Genomic DNA, 23101 nt, shown 5'->3' with positions numbered 1-23101 from the left:
AACTGTCTGAATTTGACAAGGCATCCATGGTTTCAGTTTTTTTTTTCCCAAGGAGTTATGGATGGAGCCCTTGTGTTATTGACATCCTTGAAAATGTAGTCACAACTCAACGCCCCAAAAGGGGCTTCCAAGACCAATTTTTTTTAGAAAGTCTTCTACATGCGATTATTTCTCTCTCCATAGAGTAATATGTAAACTGCTTTAAAGTAGTTTTACTTTTTAAAAACATTACAGTAAATGGAGTTTCAAAATAGAACTGAGTTTTGGTGTGTGTGTTTCCTGGACGTTCTAGACCTACTTCTTGTAAGGTTTACAGCTAAATGTCATGCCATAAGCTTATAAAGTGAAAATCAGAACCTAGTTTTGGGTGCTTAACTAACCCCACTTCTCGATATGAATTACTCCTGTTAGCCTTAATTTACATTTTAAAACCTTTGAAATTGAAAACCCTGTGAAGTCTTCATGTGTTCTTGGCCAGTCTTCTTGTCCCAGAGGATGGAGCAGGGGCACAGACCTGATTTTCTACACTTACCTATCACAAACACTTGTCAGTCAGCATGTCTGAGTTTCCTCATTTGTAAAATAATGAGCATCTTCAAGGTTTTTCAGCGCTTGCAGTCTCTTTTGCTTTCACTTATCATTGGTTGCAGTCTCTACCCGGGAGGTTTGAATCTTAAGAAAGATTATTAATGTGAGCCAAACTTAACTCCTATGTGCACAGAAGAGAACTTTGCAATTTAATTTTATGTTATGCAGGGATCTCTAGGAGGTAAGGTGGGAGGGTCTAAAGAACTGCAGATGTGCTCCTTACACACTCAAAGAAGGGTCATTCAGTGAAGACAGGGAGAAAGGTGAAAATTTCTATTGATTTAAGTGATAGGTCAAGAAAGCAACAAGAGTTAATTAAGCCTTATGGAGTTGAGGTGATTCTTTGCCAAATAATTGTACAATCTACCCTGTTTCCCCGAAAATAAGACCTAGCCGGACAATCAGCTCTAATGCGTCTTTTGGAGGAAAAATTAATATAAGACCCGTATTATATTATATTATTATAAGACCCGGTCTTATTTTGGCTAACATTAATAAAATACATACACACACACACACACACACACACACGTGTGTGTGTGTGTGTCTGTATGTATTTTACTATAAGACCGGGTCATATAGTAAAATAAGACCGGGTCATATATTAACTTTTGTTCCAAAAGACACATTAGAGCTGATTGTCCGTCTAAGTCTTATTTTCGGGGAAACACGGTAGTTCTGGAAGTTCAGAGGAGGGAGGGATACCTTGGGCTGGCTTAGTACACCATATAGAGGAGGAGAGGAGTTGCGATGAGTTGTAAAGTTTGGGTAGGATTTGTCTAGATGGAGAACATTCCAGGAGGATAAAGCGGTGGGGGCAGAGGTGTGGAGGCCTGAAAGCTGACTCTGTCTGGGTCATAGTGAATAAATTAAGTTGTCTGGAGGGGAAGTTGAGGGAGGAATCACCGGCTCTCATTAGCACAACCCTTGGCTAATGCCCAGGTTTCTAGGTCAACCTTTATACCCAGTCACCACGTCAGTCCAGGTTCTGGATGTTCAGATGTGCGTAGGTACACATATGTGTCTCATCCGTGTGAGGCCTTGACAATTCTTAGAATTGGCTGCAGTTCTCACTGTACAGATTCAGTGATTGTTCATGTTTTACTTACAAGGTGGGAGTACTTTGTTCCCGGTAGCCGTAAACACTGCCCCCGCAAAGGGTAACAGTGCGCTTGCCCTTCTCTCCAGCTGTAAGCCCGGACGACCCAGGTGGAAAGCAGTCCTCTGCCTGGTAGTTTCAATATTCTATCACCTTGGTATCCCCGCAGACTATGTTAGTGCTTATCTGTATGAGCTACTGGGCTCATACTGTTGTCACTCTGGGACATTTGTTTTACTTTGGGGAAAGTGACCAGAAACTCACTGCAGAGCCAGGTGCTCTTATGTGCTGTTGAAGTGTTTTCATCTCCTGGAACGTGGGTGTTTGGGCCATGCCGGCTGTGTATTTATGGTTGGTTGTATATAGGTGAAGTGTGAGTGGATTGCATCTCTCAGGGTGTGTGTGCCTGTGCCCGATCATTCCTGCCTTCCCCAAGCTGGGGCTGCTCCTCTCACTCCATCTGGAATGTTCTTTCCTCCGCTCTCCACCTGGCTCTGCTGCACGTTCCTCTTCCCACATTTGTGGTCTGTGACGTACAATATGGCATTTAAGGCTACAGTCGTTTTGGGGGTCTGTGTCATCCAAACTTGATTTTAATTTTTCTGACACCAACACCCAGCGTAATGCTCATGAATATATATATATATATATATATATATACACACACACACACACACACATATGTATATATTTATATATTTATATATGTATATTTGCAGAGAGAGAAAAAGGAATGTTTCAGTTACTTTTTTTTGAAGTTTTATGACATTGTCCATTTAGAATTAATCTTCATATTTTGCTACTATGCTGGCTTTCTTTTCACCTCTGGGAGCTAAAGCTTGATTTTTTAGACATCTGGTGCAATCGATGTAACTTTCTCCTTACTGTGTTTTTAAATTGATGTGGGTGTGTTTCTGTGCACGTGAGTCTGGATGAGACAAGATTAAAGGGGTGATACAGATTAGTGTGCATTAGTGCCCCTATATCTGAGAAATTTCAGTTTTTATTTTTTACCCTTATATCCCGAACTGCTAGTTTCTTGAGGCCTGCCTTCTTTCTCTCCTATAAGTCTCTTGCTAGGGGAGAGTTATTCTATCTGTTTTTACTTTTGGTGGAGGTGGAGGTGCTGGTGGTTTGGGCAGTGGTGGTTAATGTCCTCACTCCATTTTCAGGTCTGTGCCCAGGAGTAAGATTCCTGCACAGGCACCTCCCGCCTTCATGGTCAGGCCTGGCTTTTGCCAATAACCCAAGTGACCACTTGAAGCCCTGACCACAGCAGCCCCACCATATTCTGCTTCCTTTGTAGCCACTTCCTTTTTGGGACCTGGAGGGCCCTAGTTCCTTTTTTGGCTCGGGCCATTCCTGTGCTTGATCAGGTTCTTCCAACATTCACATGAGCTTTGCAGATCTCTGAAGTGAGAGAGTCCTGCCAGCGTGAGCTGCATGAAACATCTGGCCCTCACTGCTCCTTCTCCTCACTTAGCCATCCACGTGAAAGGAAGAATGCAGGCGGCTGGCTGCTCTGGAGAGGACGCGAGCCGGGGACAGCATCCCTGTCAGACGTGCTTTTCGTTTTATGGGACAACGAAATAACACCTTAGGCTTCCAGGGGTCCAGTTTCCTAACTTTGTTGTGGGTGGAGTCTGTTTTGAGCGTAAGGGATCGGCTCAGCCTTATATCTTGGCTCCTTGGAAATTTCATTTTTCCTCCCCTCTTGTCTGACTGGCTTTTCTCTTCCGTAAAAGCAGCCATTTGAAGCATTGTGTTTGCCAAAGCTGCGGGCAACTTCTCACTTTTAACCTACCACATCATGAATTTGATACCTTTGCTTAGACCAGGGTTTCTCAACCTGGGGGCTGTTGACCTTTTGGGCTGGATAATGCTTTATTGTGGGGACTGTCCTGTGCATTGTAAGATGTTTAGCAGCATTCTGGCCTTTACCCCCCAGAAGCCGGTAGCACCACTCCCCTCCCATTTATGACAACCAGAATGTCTCCAGATATTGCCACATATTCCCTGAGGGAGGGGCCAGAATTGTCCCAGTTTGAGAACCACAGGCCTACGCTGTTCTCACTCTCTTGGAATGCTCTCCTTCTTCCCTCATTCCCTGCCTGTCACACTCTTACTCATCCTTTGCCACTATAGTTCAGAGAAGTCTTTCTCAATCTTCCAAGTCAGGGTTAATTGCACTCTCACCTGTACTCCCAGGAGACATGGACACCTGGTCAAACGGTTAGAATTTATCACATTGTTGTATCTGCATACCTGCCTCCCCATCCATTTGTGAGATCTTTTCAAAGACCGAGAACCTGTCCAGAGGTGGATCCAGGTTTTGTGGTCCTTTGAAACTCATGACAGTTGGGGGCAGGGGGAGGGAACCATCTTTAAGAAAACGAAGATAAATTATGAATGCAAAATTAGGTACAGGGCTTTGGAAGGGGCCACAGTGCACGTGAGTGGCTGTGATGCTGATGCCCCTCTGGTCCTTTGGTGTTTCCTATCCTGCTACAGAATTTGACGCCTGTGCATTCAGTACATCTTAACATGAGTTAACTAAGCAGTCAAATGCTGGCTGATTGTTCTTCAACCAGTGGAATCCTTAATTTTAAAAAGCATGCGATCGTCTAAAAAAATATTGTCCTTATTTTAATACTGCTTAACTGTATGGGGGGTGGGAGGGGTGAGTTGTAGAATTGGCGGAAGGTGGTGATGAGCACACGTACACTCGTCACACAGCCTCTGTCTCTGCTGCTCTTGGGTCTTTTAAAACATTTGGTGGGGCAGAGGGTCCCTCTTGCTTGCCAGGGGCAAAACCGTAGCTACTCTGGGGGGTCTCCAAGCAAGTGCAAACCTGAGATTGGTTCAGAGTTCTAGGTAGAAGAAGCTCTCGTTAGACTTACAGGAGAGGTGAATGGCACACTACATCTCTTTGGCTTCCATGTGACATTCTTTGGCAACCACGTGTAGAGGCCTTCGGAAAAGGACAGTGTGCTCTGTGCCTGTTCTGCACATTGGCTTCTCAGTGGGACAGAAATGAGAATTTGGGTTTGGGAGTTGCCATTTGGAGTGAGTCACCCTGCCGTCTTGTTTCCTTTCCTCCTCCGGGACAGATTTCCAAGACTATTTTTATTCGGGGTCATTTGTTGACCCTGGAGAATTTTGCTGAATTTAGCTCCCAAAGAGAGCCAGATGTGGGTGGAATCCAGCACTTAGAAGCCGCTACTGGTGCTTTTCGTTGCAGATTTCTGAAGGGTTCTCCTTCTACGTTAAAGAGATGAGTTTTGGCTTTCTGCTTAACTTGGAAACAAAAGTGGTGACTCTAGTATAGATAGAAATGTGTTTATTTAGTGACCCCGGGGTAAGTTGTCTTCGTGGTGAATTATCCTAAGGTGGAGAGCTGTTTGTTGACGTTCTCACCTAATTCTGAGCCAGCTCAGCAAAAGGGACCCCCTCTCTCAAGGACTGGCTCCAGTTTATGGTCCTGCTCTGGCAGCCATTGCTTTGTTGCTGTTGGGACTGGTTTCTGTCATTGCCCAGCCACTGCTGAGTCCATCTCCTGGGCCGCTCTGCTGTCGGTGGGGGCTCCAACCCCACGGAGTAGATGAGCTGTTGATGAGCCTTGCTGACATGGCCTATAAAAATGTCAACTGGATCCATCCATGGGTTCAGAGGGTAATAGCATTTTAAAATATACATTCTAAGCTTCGCTCTTTTTGTCTTATTAAATTCCTTGGTTGAGATGACAGTTTTATTTCCTGTGGGAAGCAGCCTCCTTTCAGTTCAACTGCTATGTAATTATTGGCCAGATCTCTTAATAGAACAGTTTTCCCAAACTTTAGCTTTTGGCACTTCAGGGAAGAAGTGAAGGGAAAGCACCCTTGCAACAGGGAGCACTGGAAAGAGCACAGTACTGGAGACCTGATTGACCAAGTTCAAATCCCAGCTTCACTTTTTTTTTTTTTTTTTTTTTTTTTTAGCGTTAAGACTTAGACTTGCCTAAGTTAGCTTGCCTAAGCCTCGGTTTCCTTTTCAGGGTTATTGGGATAAAATCACATGATGTGTAAAAAGTGCCTGGTCAGTGCTTGGTACATAATTCCCGTCCCACAAGTGTTAACTATTTCCCTGAATCCTTCCCAAGTGGCCTCACCTCTCTGCCTTGACCCTGTAGCTGCTAAAGAGCTAGTTGTTTTCACCTCTTTCTTCCTCACGAAGACAGATTTGGTTTGGTTTGGGGGGCAAAGATGAAGAGTGTTCTAGAAAGGGTTGGGGTTACGTCGTGTACAGAGCAAGAGCTTTGGAGATAGACAGATCTGGACCTTAACCTGTTTCTGTCTACTTACTACCACCTATGTGGCCTTGGACATGTTAGTTTGCCTCCCTGGGCCTTGGTTTCTTCCTCTGTAAAGATGAGGTGTTATTGTGAAGATTAAATGACAGCGCCTGTAGAACACCCAGTGTCATACCCACAGCACAGCAGGTACTCAGGACCACTGAGCTCTGTGGACCAAGGAGCCTTGCTATTCCCAGTTCCCTCCTTCACCGTCACCCTAAACATACTCATAATCCTGCTCCCTCCAGGGTACTGCTGTTGAATTTCTGAAAATTGTTTTAAACTCTTTGGAAACGGAAATCTATTATTGAGAATTTCCAAAATATTTTATTCTGCATGTCACTGTTCTCTGCTTTCGTGAAGGTTGGCAACATTGGTGCCCGAAGTCCCTAAGCACTATAGCCCTGCCCCTGGGGACCTGGAGACAGGAGGTAGAACACAAATGTGAACGGACAGGACAGGTTGAATGCAGGGTGAGGAACCTAAACTCTAAAGTCTTTTTGTTTGTTTCAATATGTAACTTGTTTCCTTTGTGAACTATAGACCTTGCATATTTTTAATATAGTCCCCTGGCTTCAAAGCTAGCAGCTACTTACTTGAATTCTTGCTGTGTGCTTATTACTGCGTCGAGCACTTTGGTGACGGTTACTGTTTAAAAAGCCCCTTTTGGGGGTCAGGCGAGCTTAATTGGGAGGGAAAGATGCCTTAGTAAATGGATCAACGTAAAACAGAATATGACTGAGTCAAATGAAGAGTGCAGACAATCAGTTATTTTAAGGAGTTCCTAGAGAGAAGGAATCAACACACTATATTTTTAAAGAAGCGAACTGATGACAACATAATGAGGAATTGTATGTATGTTATCTACTCCAGTTCTGAGGGAATTCAGAAAAAGAGCGAATGGGATTGGGAGTGGGTAGAAAATGCTCTGTGGGAGACACAGAATCCCTGCAGACCCTCGTTGGAAGAAGACTATCTCTCGTTTGGAAACAGCCCTTTCTTGTGGCCCCTGTGGCCTGATGACCTGTGTCATCCTAACCTTCTTTTCTTCTGTCTCTCCACCCTCTCTCAGCACGAGCTGCGACCCAGCTTCCTTTGCTCAAAAATATTGCCTCCACATTGTCTGCACTTTTTTTTCATCCCTGTCTTTTGCTGCCCCCAGTTCTCCCGAGAGATTGAGTTAGGTTGATAAGAATCCTCGGAAAAGTCAAATATGTCTAAGGCAGCCCAGGCACATTAATGTAAATTTGCTCCATCCATTCTTTTTCATCCCGAGGTGAGCTCAGTTATGAGAGACTGAGAACTTCGTTTTTGAGAAATAATTTTGCAACACTTAATAGTTCGAGGATAAGGCAGACCTGGGATGGAGAACTGAACTCTGGTGGGAAGGGATAGGCAAGGTATAGTACAAGCTGCAGTTCCTTCTTGGGGAGGCAGGCCCTGATGACAGAGAGGGAGAGGGCCGGAGAAAAACTTCAATGAAAAAATTTTGTCTGTGGCTTGGATGTGGGCCTAGAAAATGAAATAGAAAAATTTTTTCTTTATCTTATGCCTAATTACAGACCTTCTAAGCCTTGGCACCTAGACTGAAGTGGTAAAATACTATGGTCATTCCATTGTGGGGGTTAGAGAGACATTCGTGAGCCAGCCTGTGAATCTAGTCATGGCTTTCACAACTTTTTGTGAAATAGAAATGGTCTGCTTTTGGAAAGTAGGCCATTTTAAAGCAAAGGGTTCTGAGAAGTGACTTCAATTGATGGAGAAGGGGTTCGAGATCACTGACTATTCCTTCTGGATCTTTGCCCACCTTCCAGTCTCCTCCTCATCCCAGCCTCACCCGCAAAGATATCCTGATTTGTATTTCTAGGCACACCTGCTCACATGGGAGAAGTTACTGAATTTCACGTTAATGAGATTAAAGCATCAACTCTAGTAAAGCTATTCTGCTTCAATAAGAAGATTGTTTACTGCTGACCGTAGCTTTTTCCCAAAAGTGTCATGAGCCAATTCAGGGTTCTAAAAAAAAAAAGCTAATAGATGGGGAAAAAAAAAAAAAAAAACAGATCAAGGAACAGGCACAACTTTGCTTCATTCCTTCTCTCCATTCCCACAGTCATATTACTAAGACTCGGGTAAAATTACCATGTATGTGTAGATGTATACACAAGGGTCACGTAAGCACTACAAGCAAATAAGTGAAAAAATGGCTTCATCGAAAACAGTGACGCAAACACCAAGAGAAACTCAAACAATCTTTTCCCCCTCTGACCACAAAGTCTGCTTTGAGTAACTTGTACAATAGAGGATCTTCTGTAGCAGGGTCAGGGTGATCCCAAATGGCTCTCTCTTACTGCTGCTTTGTGTTCAATATAAAGTCAAGAAAAATTTTATAGTCCATTCAAAAAGAAGGTTAAGCTCCATTAAAAAACTTACATTTATTTTGGATAATCCTAAATTGGTCATTTCAGTTTGGGCTTTTACAGACATCTTGGTCATTTTAAGTGTATTATAAGAATAGTCCACAGTAATGACGTTGAGTTGGCTGGCTTCTACCTTCCTAGCCTATGTTCCTGTACTTAAGAAGACATTAGGAAAAACAACAACAAGCTCAAAAGTCACCCATGCCTACAGGAGTTTAAATGTCAGGAAACCATGAAGAGTTTCTCATTGCATTCAACCTGTCCTGTCCGTTCACATTTGTGTTCTACCTCCTGTCTCCAGGTCCCCAGGGGCAGGGCGAAGTCTTCTTTATGTCTGAAGGCTTCTTTCTAGGCAAAATGTTTTCCCCTCTGTCAGTGAAAGAATAAATGACTGCGTAATATTTCTGCCTCTCTGATTCCTGCCTGAGCTATGTATTTACTGTACTTTATATCCTTATATAATCTTATTTTTTTGCTGTAACTCCAGGCTGTGGGAAAGTAGGAAAATGAAATTACTATTACTCTTTAAAAAGCAAAACAAACAAACAAACAAAAACATTAAAATATCTTTGGGTTCTGTGTGAAATGATGGGGATTTTTTTTTCTTTTAAAAGACTTGTAGATCTCAGAAGCCTAATGTACAAGGGGAATACCATACCATAGTGTTACATAATCTCTCTCGCTCTTATATTGTTGCTTACCTTGGCAAGTTGGCTACATACTTACCAGCATCATGATACTTTTCTATGGCTTTGTATCCTTTGTTGACTATCTCTGAGTTCCTGCTTTCGTACAGCAAATCCAGTGACTAAGCTCATTCAGATGGGTGCCATTTTTTATCTGCATTCTGTGGTGTCCCAGGCCATGGTGGTGCCTGAGAAGCAGTCTTGGATTCCAGGTAGAGGTGGATGGAGTAGGGCTTCAGGCCCTCTGCTCTCTACTGCTTTCAACAGAGCAGCTGTACTTGGGCATATTGGGATTCCAAGGAATTTTTTGTTTCAGAAAAAAATGCTGTCACAGTGAAAACACAATTTGAAAACCAGTGGCCTAGGAGATTGTTTTCCAGATGGCTTTTACCCTTGCACACACACACACACACACACACACACACACACACACAGAAATAGTTCCAACCAAAATGATTTAAAAACTGGTGGTTCAGTCTGAAATAATGAGCAAAGGCAATATTTCAGTTATGCAGACTTAAACATGGCTCTGCTGCATACTGTATAATTTAAACAATTTACTTCAGTTCTCTGAGCCTTTATTACCCAGTCTTAAAGTGGGCCTGGTCCCTCCGTGACAAGGTTATTTTGTTAAATGAGATAATAGGTGGGTTGTTTATTGTTCGTAACACATCAAGGGTACTCAGATGTTAATGCGCTTTCATTTTTACTCCTTCAACAGAATATAAAGGATGTGATTTAATTTTTTTCTGAATGACTTAGAGCATCATGACCATAGTTATGAATAGTTGTTTTCATGCCCTATGGATGTATGGAGATATATGTAGTACTCTGTTCCATGCCAAACGGATCTGAACAATTTAACATTTCAGAGTATATATGTTAAGTTTCTCTAGTTTCTTTCAGTGCTTCCCTTGTGAATTCTCTCTCCCCTCTTGATTTACAAATCTGCTCTGGGACGAGCTGATAGGAAAAGCATAAAGAAAGAGTTCATGTGTTCTGATGAAGACCAAGAGGTTGTCTTGGGTATGTCAGTTGTAGGACGTGAGGTTTTAGACGTCTGTTGTTTTATTTTTAATCTTTGCTCAGAGGTGTTTTTCAGTTATTTGGGGTGTATGGCTGGGAAGGCGTGTAGGCCGAGGCTGAGTTCTGAGTAGCTAAGGTGCTATTCTAAAATGTATGGCTGCCCTTGGTGTTTCCATTATTAGTGTGGTTGAACAAACCAAACCACGCTGAGTGCATTTTTCCACCGGTGTCACGTTAGGATTGCTTGTTGATTTGCGGTGGGCAGCAGCTAGTGACAGGAGCTATTACTGTTTGCATCCTTGCCTCTTAGGTTCCTGTTTCATATGAAACCTTTACTGAAAAGGAATCTCCTCTTTAACTTCTTGATTTATCTTCAGCTGGTGGTTCTCACATTTGGCTTTGTGTCAGAATTACTCAGCTTTTAAAATACACAGATTCCCTGGACTCTACCTCCTAGAGATTCTGATTTATTAAGCCTCATTAATGTCCAGGTTAGGAAACACCATCCTAGGCTAATGGTTTTTCACTCCACAGTTATGTTCTGTTAAAACTAAATGGGGTGTGACTGTAATGGGAGCTGACTGGTGTATTAATGAACATATCATAACTTATCCAAATGATCAGTGTTCTTCGTTCTTTCTGTTATGATTATTAAATCAATTTAATTATTCAATAGTCACACTTTATTCTTCATCCTTTCAACATGTTTTCTGTTCTTTTACCGTTTGGTTGTGGTTGTGCACTGCTAGCATATTGTGTAGAGGGTGCCAAAAATTGTATACACATTTTAAGAAAGGAAAAAACTATCAAAATTGTAATACTCAATATATACCGATAACAAAAGATGAATACAAGTGATGTTTGACTTCTGCAGTTACAAGAGGTGCTCAAAGTGGTTACCATCAGCGTCCAGACACTTCTGATTACGGCATACTACTGCTTGAGCAACGTTGACCAAAGTGTCCACTTGTATACATTTTTTAGCACCCCTGGTATTTATTTCTGTCACCAGATTCTTCATACAAAAAGGTATCATACCATCCTTGTTAATACCTTAATATATTTCCTTATAATCTTTTGTACATATATAAATGTGTATATTTTAAAATTTGGACTCCTCCTGCTTATACAAGATATAATTTTGTAAACAGCTTTCTCATCTAACATCATGTTTTAAGCATCTTTCCATGTCATTAAGTTGTCTTTGAAAGTATGCTGGCAACCACGTCTTCATTATTTTCTGGATATGCAGGGACAACCCAGACAGACATGGTTCCTTTTCCCATAGAGGAACCAGCTGGAGAGACATACAAAACTGGTAAACGACAAAACAATAATTACAAGTAGTAATAAATACTATGAAGGGAACAGCGGGGTTCCTCCTACGGGAAATGGCCGTGGTGTGTGTGCAGCGTATGTGCGTGCTGCAGAGAAGGCATTTTAGGAGGAAGCTGGCTTTACGCAAGATCAGAAAGATAAGGAGTCTATGTGTAGGGGGAGGCAAGTGTGGGATGCAGGAATCAGCTCGGGGAGGGAGGTATAGACCCGGCAGAATGAATTGCAAAAGAGGGAGGAAAGAGTGAGATATTGATAGACAGACAGGTGGATGCTGGGTGTAGTTCAGAAACTGAAGGGCATCCAGTGAGGCTCGAGTCTCCGGGCAGAGTGGCCACAGGTGATGATGGAGTGCTAGTCAGGGACCACACTTTGCAAAGTGTCCTGGGGAATAAAGGGTTCAGACTTGAAGCACACGGGGAAATGATTGAAGGGCTTTACACATCCTCACACATCTTGCAATCACTTCAGGGTGATCGCATACTTTTTAGTATCTGGGCTTCCTTTCATGTAGCTGCCAGAATTCCCCAGGTCTGAATGTTTGTTTTTGTGACGTTGGTGAGTGGAGTTGGCGATTGTTTTCTACACTTTTCCTTTCGCGACAGTAGACACCAATACGGTCTTGTCTTGGTCTGTTGTGTGACGAAGCTGCTTCTTGGAGTAGGCAGCCCAAGAGCCGTGTTTTTCTGATTTGAAATAAGTCAGTCTCCATAACGATTAATCGGCTACAACTGATTTTCAGGGTCTCTCTTTCTGATTTTGTGTTCAAGCAATAAAAGAAGAATCGTGAGCCCTGAATTCCCTAATGAAGCCTCTGAGTCATTGTGAATCTTAATGCTGTAAAGGAACCTTGCGGTTGTCTCTCTGATGTAAGAGGTACTACATGAAGTTAGGGACACAGAAAGTCTGTGTCCAGGATTCTTTGCTAGTCTAGTGGCACAGTTATTACTGGAGCAAAAATCTCCTGTATCCTAGCTCTGTATTTATTCTACTTTTCCGCTCTTCTTAGCTGTATTGCTTTGCAATCAAATAGCAATTCTTTAACTTCCTTTATTATTCCCCCACTTAAAATGAACTTGCTTAAAAAGATCTGAACAGGTTGAAACAATGGAAAAGCTAACAATGTAAATAAGTAAATCTCTGTGTTTAGATTTAAATACAAAATAACATTGTAGGAGTACCAAAGAGGAGGGTTTTAGTAGTCTGTATTATGTATCAACATTGACATGGGCCTTATCAAGAAATGTGGGGACTGGGAAGTTCTACTCAGGCTCATCCCACCTCTCCTGAAGGGGTGAATAGTTCCCTTACCATCCTGTATCAGTTAGAATGCTGTTGGCTGCAACTAGAAGAAAACCTGACCAAACAAAAAGGAAACATATTATCTCACAGGAGCAGAAGTCTAGTGACAGAAGAGGCTCTGCCAATCCGTAAGGGTTCTGGCTCCACTAGTCTGTGATGATTATCTCAGCCCTGCCCTTCTTGTGCTGGTTTCATCCTCAGGCTGGTGGAAGATAGTCACAGCAGTTCTGTGCATTCCATCCAGACACAGTAACCTCCAGAGGAAAGAGAGGGAACCATCTGCTTTCTTGTCTTGTGCTTCTTTCTTAGGAAGCCCCCAGATGACTTCCTCACGTTTCATTGGTCAGCGTTTGCTCACATGCAAATTACTAAACGCATCACTGATTCAGAGGAATGTGGTTATCTTGATTGATGTAGAATAGTCAAGAGCTGAGGATAGAGTTCCCTTTTCCTGAAGCACATGGCTATGTGGAAGAAAGGGAGTCAATTTCTGAGCACAATCTGATTCTTTTAGGGAGAGATGAATTTTAGAGGCAGTGTATTTGAGTTATATATATACATATACATATATATGTATATATACACACACACATAAATATACACACATATATCTAATATATGTACATGTGTATTCTACTTTTCTTAAAAATATTTTTTCTTATAATGTATGTATTTTAACAAGCTTTCTAGACTGAATGGTGTTCATTCAGAAAAGAATTCTCAGTGTGATGAAGGCACTTTAAACTGTCACTTAAGAATGACTAAAGGTCAACTATAATTTAATGTATATATAGTCACAGGATGTGGGGTACAGCATAGGGAATAGAGTCAATGGAATTTTAACAGCTATATACGATACCACAGGGATAGTATAGATTGGGTGTAGGGGGTTATCACTTTGTGAGGGGTGTAAATGTCCAACTATGACATTGTTTTGTACACCTGACACTAATAAAAACAATAAAATAAAATAAATCTATGAGCTATTTGGGGAAAAAAAAAGAATGACTGAAGAGACAAGACATAGGATAGGATAACTCTGGTGTATTTTCTAATGCTACCGAGCAATTCTCAGTGGACACCAACCGTGTTTATTACACATTTAATGTGCACAATTCTGGTATTATCTACCTGGAGACAGCGTCAGATCCCACAGGCTAAGAGTTCAGTCCCACAAGACTGCCCCCTACTTCAGGCACTAGTCACAAGGCCAGGTTGTCACCTGTGCTTCTGCTCAGCAAGCTATAAATTGGAGCTTCCCATGATCCCTGTTTCAGGTTTGATTACTTTGATAGAGTGGCTCACAGATAAACACATTTATTTATGCTTAGCATTTTCTTATGAAGAATATTATAAAGGATAGAGACAAACAACCGGATGAAAAGCTATACAGGCCGAGGTCTGGGTTTCCAGGCACTTCTGTCCTGAGCACATTATGGAATGTTATAAATCAAATTGGAAAAAAAAGGCTGTGTGTGTGTATATATGTGTGTGTGTGTGTGTGTGTGTGTGTGTGTGTGTGTGTGTGTATATATATATATATATGCCTGAAAGTATGCCATTATTTGTGATACATTTGATGAAATAGGTTATATAATTCCATTTTTGTAAATAAAAAGAGGAGTGACATGTCTTCCTGCTTTTAAACAAAAAAACCAAGATGAGTTAGGGGCATCTTGCTGTGCAGGAAAGCAAGGAAGTCTAAAAAGAATGGAGGAAAATGTATAGCAAATACAGAAACCAGCTAGAAGGGGCTCCTACTAGCTACATCTGGGTCGGTTTGAGCATCAGATTGAAATAGGAAACCATGAGTCCAAACTGACATAAACTAAGACATAAACTAGTAAATGAGTAACTTGAAATTAGGTGAGTGAGATATTTACTTAATATCTGCATACAAAAAGCCCATAAGAAAAAAAAAGGAATATCAAAGAAAAGAAAGGAATATTGTTGCCGTAGAGAAGCCAGGCAGACACTAACTATCTTAATAAGGGATCAAAAGAAACAGTATCAGTAATGGGACAAATCAGATCACATATGTTAATTTCCTGAGTTGATGTTTGTGTTGTGGTTGCCGGGGAGAATGGCATTGTTTGTAGGAAATACACCCGAATGGGTGGTAGGGCAGCAGTTACACTCAAGTAGTTGAAGAAAGAGGGTACTTGCAACTTTTTTGTAAGTTTGAGATTGCTTTAAAAAAAAAAAAAGCAGTTGCTACCTAGATATCAAATGGGTTCCCAAAGGAGGTAGTGAGTCTCTGATGATGGGGATTTGTTGCAACAGAAGTTGGAAGTTCGTTCCCTGAGATTGCTGTGACAGGATGTCGTGTCCACGTGGATGATTGGCGTACATGGCCTCTAAGTCCCAAAGGCTAAGATTCTGGGTGTCTGGGTACATATTTTAAAGTAATAGTTGAATTTATTAAATGATGTTTATACCTTCACTTACTACAAATCAGAGGAGGTTGACCTCATATCCATCAACAGGCGTTATTTAAAACTGTTTGCTAGCAACTGTGCATACTAAGGACGGTGTGCAGCTCCCTATAAGAAGTTTATGATGCACTTGGGTGAAAAGGGCCTTGATAAAGCATATGAGCCCCATAAAGCAGTACATAATACACGTTGGTCACTGGTACCAATACCCTGCAGTTCAGGCCAGGAAGGTGTTGCTGTGAGCTCTGGAGATTAAGCAGGGCCTTCGCAGAGCTATAGGATGGGGCTGGGCGTTGGAGGTGAGTAAGACTTAGGTATGCATGAAGTAAGACTGGCAGGGGAGAACATTCCACGCTGAGCTACCTCTGTAAATGGGCAGGATGTGTTCAGGGACAATGAGAAGACTAGTCTGGCAGGTTTGGAGGTTTCATATAGGAGAGCCCTGCTTTCAAGTCAGTATAGTTAGGGAGCCAGGACTAGCTTCCATAAAAGGGAACATGGGGAGGAAACTAAGGATTGGGACAGCTACCAGCCATCCGGCCCTGTGTTCCATGGTTTTTAATTAATCAAATTCATCCATTCATTCGTCTCTCTTCATCTATTCAGTCTTACAAGAGAGGTGTCGTACTCATTATATGGATGTGAGACATGTATTCAGAGAGAGAAAATTACTTTCTTAAAGTCACGTAGCTCGTGAAGAGCCAGTTTGAATTTGAAACCAGATCGGCATTACTTCGAAGCCCATGCCCTGTCCTCTACCCCTGCTGCGTCTTACACTTGGGGTGGGGGTGAGAGAGGACAATGATATAGATTGGGGGTACTGACTAAGGGTGTAGCGTGTTGGAAAGAGGAGAATGTCTCTCAGTACCTTCTCTCACGTGGAGATTGAGGTGCCCATGGGACATGCCTGTGAGATGCAGACATTGGAAAAGAGCATAACGTCTGAGAAAAGAGCCCAGGAACAGCGATAGTGAAGGGAAGCACTCTCACGGCATCCCAAAGAGGAGCGTCCAGGGAGTTTGGGAGAACACAGGAGAGTATGCCTGGCGAAGCTGAACATGGCACAGAGGTCGAGGAAGATGAGGATGAAGAGGTGTCGGTTAGATGCTGCTTCCGGGAGGGTATGGGTGACTTTAGCGAGAGTGGTTTCCGCGGAGGGGCAGAGGTGGGAAACAGCTGTAGTGGTGGAAGTGAGTGGGGGCCGAGGCATGAAGGGAGAGCTGGAAACAGTGAGTGGTGGTAAGACTTCCTAGAAGTTTGCTCTGAGGGAAAGGAGGGAAAGCCGTAGCCACAGAACATTGCAGAGGGATTTTTTAGTTTTCTGTTACTTTGAAGCCTGGCGCGTTGAGTAAGAGTGAATGATGAGGGGAAGGTGGCAGGAGAGAGAAGTTTGAGAGAAGAGACGGTCTAGAGCAAACGTGACACCCTTAAGGGAGGGGGGGTGCCCTGGAATCTGGAGAAGCAGTGGTGGGGGGCTGGGAGGAATGGAGACACCCATGCTTATTGTCTAAATTGCCTGTGTCTCTCCCTGACCGTAGACCAGAAGTCTTTGCATTCCCATACAAGGCGGCTGCGCTGACCAAAGCGTAGCTGCATGGCCCACACCATTTCCGAAAAACATCACCCATGGGTAGCATCTGTGTGCGCATTCTGAATGATGGGAACTGAGATGTATTCTATTTGAAACTACTCAATTCATTGCTCTCCTTTTAATGCTTTTTGTTCTGGAATATCTTCCTTAAAACATGGGGGTGAAAGGAGAACAAGGGAATGAGAATGAACACACTCTTAGGTCATGAAAGCTAGCCCTGCAGGCTCCCGTGCCCTGGGCCAGTGAGTGTCCATGCCTTAGCCTCATCCAAAGAAGTCTGTCCACGCCACGCTTTTCGGAGCTGGATATGTTTTGCACCGTGTGGTGTTTACTGTGTCATGGCCTCTTCTCTGCTATGTGGTTTGGGTTCTGAAGAACCGTTTTGATCTGTAATAGCTGATGAAAATTTTTTGAATGAATGTTAGGAAGCATGCAAAAAACAAAAAGAAGAAGAATGATGATAATGCTAGTCCTGCAGCCTAGAAATAAAGGGGAAACGTTATGTTAGATGTTAAAATGCAATAAGGAGTAAGCCAAAACTTGGGAAGGGCACAAGTTTCCCTCAGTAGTCGGATGGAAAAATAAATTGTGGTGTTCATACAATAGAATCACTAGATAACAAAAGGGAATGAACTACAGCTACGTGTGTCAGCATGAATTAATCTCACAATCATAACATTGAGCAAAAGAAGGAAAATACAAAACAATCTCTACGCTGTCGTCTGTATCAATCCAAAAGCAAGGAACAGTGATCCGTGGTGTTAGAGGTCAGGATGGTGGTTACTTTTGGAGAGGAGAGAGGGAGCAGCGAATAGGAAGGGGCTAAGGGGGGCTTCTGGGGCTGCTGGTAATGATCTTGACACAGGGTATCACACAGGTGTGTCCCCTTTGGTAATTCATCAAGCTGTGCACTTACGATTTGTGTACTTTTTAATGTGTAGGTATGATATGCTTCTATAAATGTGTTTAAAAATAAAAAAAAAAAGACAATGAAGAGCCTTCCAGGAAGTGGTTGAGGAAATAGTACAAAAATCAGCAATTCAGAGTTGGTGGATGCCCTTTGACCTTTGGAATGGCATCATAAAGCTCATTGCAGCCAACGAGGATTAATTAACCAACAATTCTGTTAACATCTGCTGAAGGTAGGTCATTCCTTCAGTGCATCTGCTGACACTGGAAGAGCAACTGCCGTATGTGAGATAGGTGTATGTGTGTGCGGTGACATTCACACACATGTACCTACACGTGTGTATGTCATACGTTGGCGTCTCGTAGGGACCACAGTCCAAGACTCCATATAGTGTGTGGCTTCAGCCGGTGCCTTCCTCCCCAGCAAAGCACCCCAACTCCCTGCCTCCAGTTCATGTGTTCTGCAGCTGTGGTTACGGACTTTTATTGTGCCTCTCCAACCTTTACCCTGTGTTTATTACTTCTCTTCAAATTACTTTCTGATGTCATTTAGAGCCTCGGAGACCTTCAGGAGTTGCACCTCTATGGGGTGTTTTTCATCCCAGGCTCTGCTTACCTAGCTCGCTTCGTTTGTGCGTGGGAAGTGCAAACTAATTCCGATGTTAGTTTGTCAAATAAAATTAAATCTGTCACTACTGCACAAAGTACCTGGTATATCCCAAAGTAAAGCAAGAATTCTTTTTGGATAATTTGTTGTTTGCAATGGGCTTCGTCAATGATTTCCTCCTTTAGGCCAGAACCAACTGAAGTTGGTTTCTTTAGATGTGCAAGCTTCTTCACATTCAGGTTTATTTCAGGTGGAATTTTGCTTTTTTTTTTGGGGGGGGGGAAGGACAGTGACTCACTTGAGGAATTTTAAATAGCTAAGCAAGGAAGAGATCTGTTTTTCAGAGTTTCGTAAATTTTCATTAGTCTCTACTCTGTCAGGATCCATTTTTTTCTCTTCATAACCCCATTATGAATTAGAGCTTCATGATAATTCTGATTAATAAACTGAAATTCCCAGGGGTTACCTAGTTCATGCATTTGGAATGAATGGAAAAGTAACGCTGCATTAAGTGAGGAGGAGGTTTTTCTTTAGTTGGGAGTGATTGCAGTGTGATTCCAGTTGTTGACATTGCTAGTAAAAAGAGCATTTGACTATTTTCTGTTTTTAGGAAACTAAGATAATTTTCTGCCTACCTTTGAAATCACTAGCTATGAAAGGTGACTTTCATATGTGTGCCTAATAAAGAGGGGAAAAAAGCTGGGGGAATATTCTTAGGAATTAAATAAAAAACTTGCATACTTTCAAAATCCTTGCAGCAAAATAATTAGTAAACTTAAGACAGATGCCACACTTCATAATGTTGAATTTATGACTTGTTTCAATAATTTACTGGGTAAATGTGCCATCTTGTATATATTGATTTCTAGAGCGTTGGTTCAGTTGTATGAAAAAAAAATCCATAAATTGTTCATCTGTCCTGTACTTTTTTGTTTGTGAACTAAATTATTCATTCATGTAAGCATTTAGCACATTCAGTTATTCACCAACTATATACTGTGTTTTGGAAATACAAAGAGGAGTAGAGTCCAATCCATGCCCACCTTTAGCCTAAATCTAGAGGGAAAGACAGACGTGGAGCTAATTACAGCAGTGTGATGGAGCCACGCTGTCATAAGATATGGCTGGCATGCTACAGGAACTCAGAAGAGGACACCTCTAACTATTGGGAGGGATGTAAAGGGAAGCTCTCCAGAGGAGACATTGGAGCTAAGGATGACCAGAAAGTTGCCAAGTAGACATGGGGAACATAAGTTCACAAAGTCCCATGCCCAGGAGTTTTCACTTTATCATGTGGTGATAGGGATCCACTGAAGGATTGTAAATGGATCAGATTTATACTAGAAAACTGACTAGGGTGTGAAGGAGGTATGTTATCGCATGGCTGAAGCTGGAGGTTGGAAGACCAGTTAGGAAATTATTGAAAGCATGCAAGTGAGACCAGTGAGGAAGTGGGGAGAAGGGGGCTGGTTTTCATATCTATTGAAGAGGTGGACCTGAGTGGCCTTGGTATTCCATTGGCTATCAATGGAACAAGAGTCTAGTCTGACTGACCTAGTGACCCAAAGCAGGAATTTGGGACTGGTGGTGCCATTTATCAAGACTAGAGGCAAGGAGATTTTGGAGTGTGGGATAGAAAGGAAGACAACATGTTGAGGCTATGCTTCTTATGAGCCATCGTACAGAATTATCTAGAAGCCACATGGAAGCACAGTTCTGAAGCTTAGAAGAGGGATGTGTACTAGGGACATGCTCGTAGGTATCAGAGTCATTTGTACATGATGCTATTTGATGTTCCTTGAGTACATGAGATTACCTATTGGAGAATGTGTACAGTGAGAAGTGAAGGCAAACAAAAAAGAGTTTTGGCTTCCATATTGATTTCTCATACATGGGTTTTTTTTTCCATGTCAATATATAAATGATCCTTGTGGAAAACTTGGAAACTGCAGAAATATATAAGAAAAAAGATTTACCCATAATTCAATTCTCATTTCCTAAGAAAATCACTGGTGACATTTGGAATAGTTCCTTCCAGACTTTTTCCTATGCATATACTTTTGGTACAATTGAGATACTACTGTATAGATAATTTTGCATCATATTTTTTTCCACTTAACACTAGTTCAAGCATAGTATCATCTTATTCAAATTATAAATAAGATTGCATTTAACATTTCTGTGCAAGGATTATTTCTCCGTTCATTATTTACAATTACAGTGTTTTCTTAGCATGGATTCCTAGAGGGAGAATAACTTGGTTAAAAGATACGAACTTACGTAAAGCTTTACATTTTATTAAGTGTTTTTCAAAATAGTTGTGAAATTTCTACTCCCACTGACAGACAGCTTTAACATTTGTGTTTTATTGAAGAAAGAGTCAGTAAAAGAAATGATAAACCAGGAAGAAATGGTATGAGACAAATTAATAAAGGAGAGGATTTCTGGAAGGAAGCCTCAGTAGTAGTAAATGCTGTAGAGAGGTCTCACAAGCAAAGGATGGACAAATCCATTGGGTTGGTGACTAGAGGAGTTGGTTAATGGTAGAGTGTTAGCCAGGTTACAGTGAGCTGAGAAATGGATGAAGTAGGTGTGGTTTATTTGAGAGTCACAGCTATGAAAGGCAGGAAAGAGAGGGTTCCTAGGTAGAGGGTCTGCAGATTTGATAGAAGGTGTTATGTTGTTTGTTTTTAAAGATGGGTGAGCGAGATGTGGGCATACTTGTGGGAATTGGAGATGCTCGAGGAAATGAGAGAGGATGGGGTTCAGAGCTCTAGGGCCACTTCTTTTTCTGGGACAGGAGGAAGGGAGTGGATGTACCGTAGGTAAGCTGGTAGGAGTCGGAGGAGTTTCTGTCTAATAGACTTTCTTTTTCTCTGTGAAATAGAAGGCAAGACATTGGTTGAGAGGGGAGAGAGTTGGTAGAAAGGATTGAGGTGAGTGAGGGTGAAGAGGTTTGCCTTCTGCTGCGGGTGATTGTTTAAAGCAGCTGTCTAAGCACAAACTATGAGGATAAGCAGGCAATGTTGAAGGTTCTCCTGAGGTTGAAAACACAAGTCTGTCGAGTTTCCCATCTTCAATCTGGAAGATATCTCTGGCAATACTTAGCATGCGTAGCCCAGGTACAGGGGAAAAGCAAGCAATCAGTTGGTCATTTGAAAAAAAGCCTTTTCCTTACAAGTATATTTAAACAACTTTAAAGTCAGTACAGGGAAGTTCATTCCCTCATAAATGAGAAAAAAGAAACAGATCCCATGGCATTCTGGTGATCAGGCTCTGCCCAGACCTTGGCACGGCTATGTTCCTTTAGAATTCACAAATGCGTGTGTTAGGAAAGTCAGTAATAAAGGAGAAAAAGTTGGTAAAAGAAAAGTTGGTATCTCTTGTATGATAGAGCTTAAACAAATAAAAAGCAGGGTAGACAGGTTGCGTAGGGGAAAGGGGAAAAAAAAAAGGCAGCATTCCTGTGTTGTTGGAAGTGCAGTAATGATTTGATCCATGGAAGGTTAGGGACACAGTGAAAGAGAGGGCATAGGGGTATACAAAAGCCATTTCGTTTTTGTACTGTCCAGACATTTACTGAAGAAGACTTTTACAAAAATACATTAATACACTTTTGTTTCAAAGTAAAATGGCTACACAGTGATACAGACGGTAAAAGAGCAATAAAATAGTTCAGGTCTAATTGTGTGATGTGCTAGGGGATGGACAATTGTCCTTTTAAACATCAGTGACGATTATCATTATTTTTATGAGAAAGTCACATGGTTTGATTCACTCTTAAAATATTATAAAGCAATAATTTCTTTATCCAACTTAGTATTATTTTTCTCTTACATGGTTTTGAGAGACATCCGTTTTTCAATGGATGTAAACAACCGTTCTTGGGAACAGTAGCTATTAAATTGGTTTGAAAGCTGCTTGACAATGATGAAAAAAAATATTATTTCCCAAAGGACTGCAGTAAGACTGGTGATTCTTATGCCAGTGGAAGGCCCATTTTACCACAAAAATTTCCCTGTAACCTTTCATGATTGAAAACATATTACTTGCTATTCAAAAAACACAGGCAAATTAGTGAGGAGAGTTTTCTAAAATAAGCTGAAGGGTTAGACATATAATTTGTGGATGACATGTCATGATAGTAAGTGTATTTCCTTCTGTGTTTTGTTTTAAACTGTAGAAAGTACATGAAACTCCACAATTCAGGCTTCCAACATGTTTTTCCAGCTGTAAGATGAGCACACTTAATTTTAAGGGACTGCTTGTTCCAAATGTATACATACATCTTACTACATAATGTTGATTTCTAACAATGTATTTTACCCCTTACCTCATAGTTTATGTTTCTATAACTTTGGTGGATAGGAATGTTAGGGAACAAGGCATTGTCTTTGAAATGGCCATCTAGGAGCCTCTTTATTACAGGGCTATTGCCTTTAAAGCATATATTTTAGAAAAAAATGTGAGATTTGAGATTTCTATGTTAATGAGCCCAGCTTACATGTCTTACAGTAAGGGTGAGGGAGACTGGTGAGAGAGCAACTGCACCAGTAGCTCAAGCTGAAAGTGGTCACCGTTTGATACTATACTTAGCAAGAGTGTGTTCCACTACAAAGGAGTGGAGTCAATTCTAGATTGAGCATGAGTGTCAGCTCATGACAGTATGGTGATTCTTCAAGCAAGCTAAAGGCCTCTGCAACATCCAGAACATTCTGTTTCCTTGATCACTCTGAGACTTGATTGCCACAGAACTACTTGTTTCTTAAGATA

At 41.7% G+C, this 23101-nt stretch overlaps 1 protein-coding gene across 2 annotated transcripts in view; it reads left to right on the top strand.

Moving 5' to 3' along the window:
* The window catches only part of MYO1D (myosin ID), a 287794-nt gene that overhangs the window by 1079 nt on the left and 263614 nt on the right, over positions 1 to 23101 (top strand). The window lies entirely within an intron of this gene.

The sequence above is a fragment of the Rhinolophus ferrumequinum genome, chromosome 21, assembly GCF_004115265.2.
Source record: "Rhinolophus ferrumequinum isolate MPI-CBG mRhiFer1 chromosome 21, mRhiFer1_v1.p, whole genome shotgun sequence".
Taxonomy (NCBI): Eukaryota; Metazoa; Chordata; class Mammalia; order Chiroptera; family Rhinolophidae; genus Rhinolophus; species Rhinolophus ferrumequinum.
This window is presented reverse-complemented; position numbering and strand designations above follow the sequence as displayed.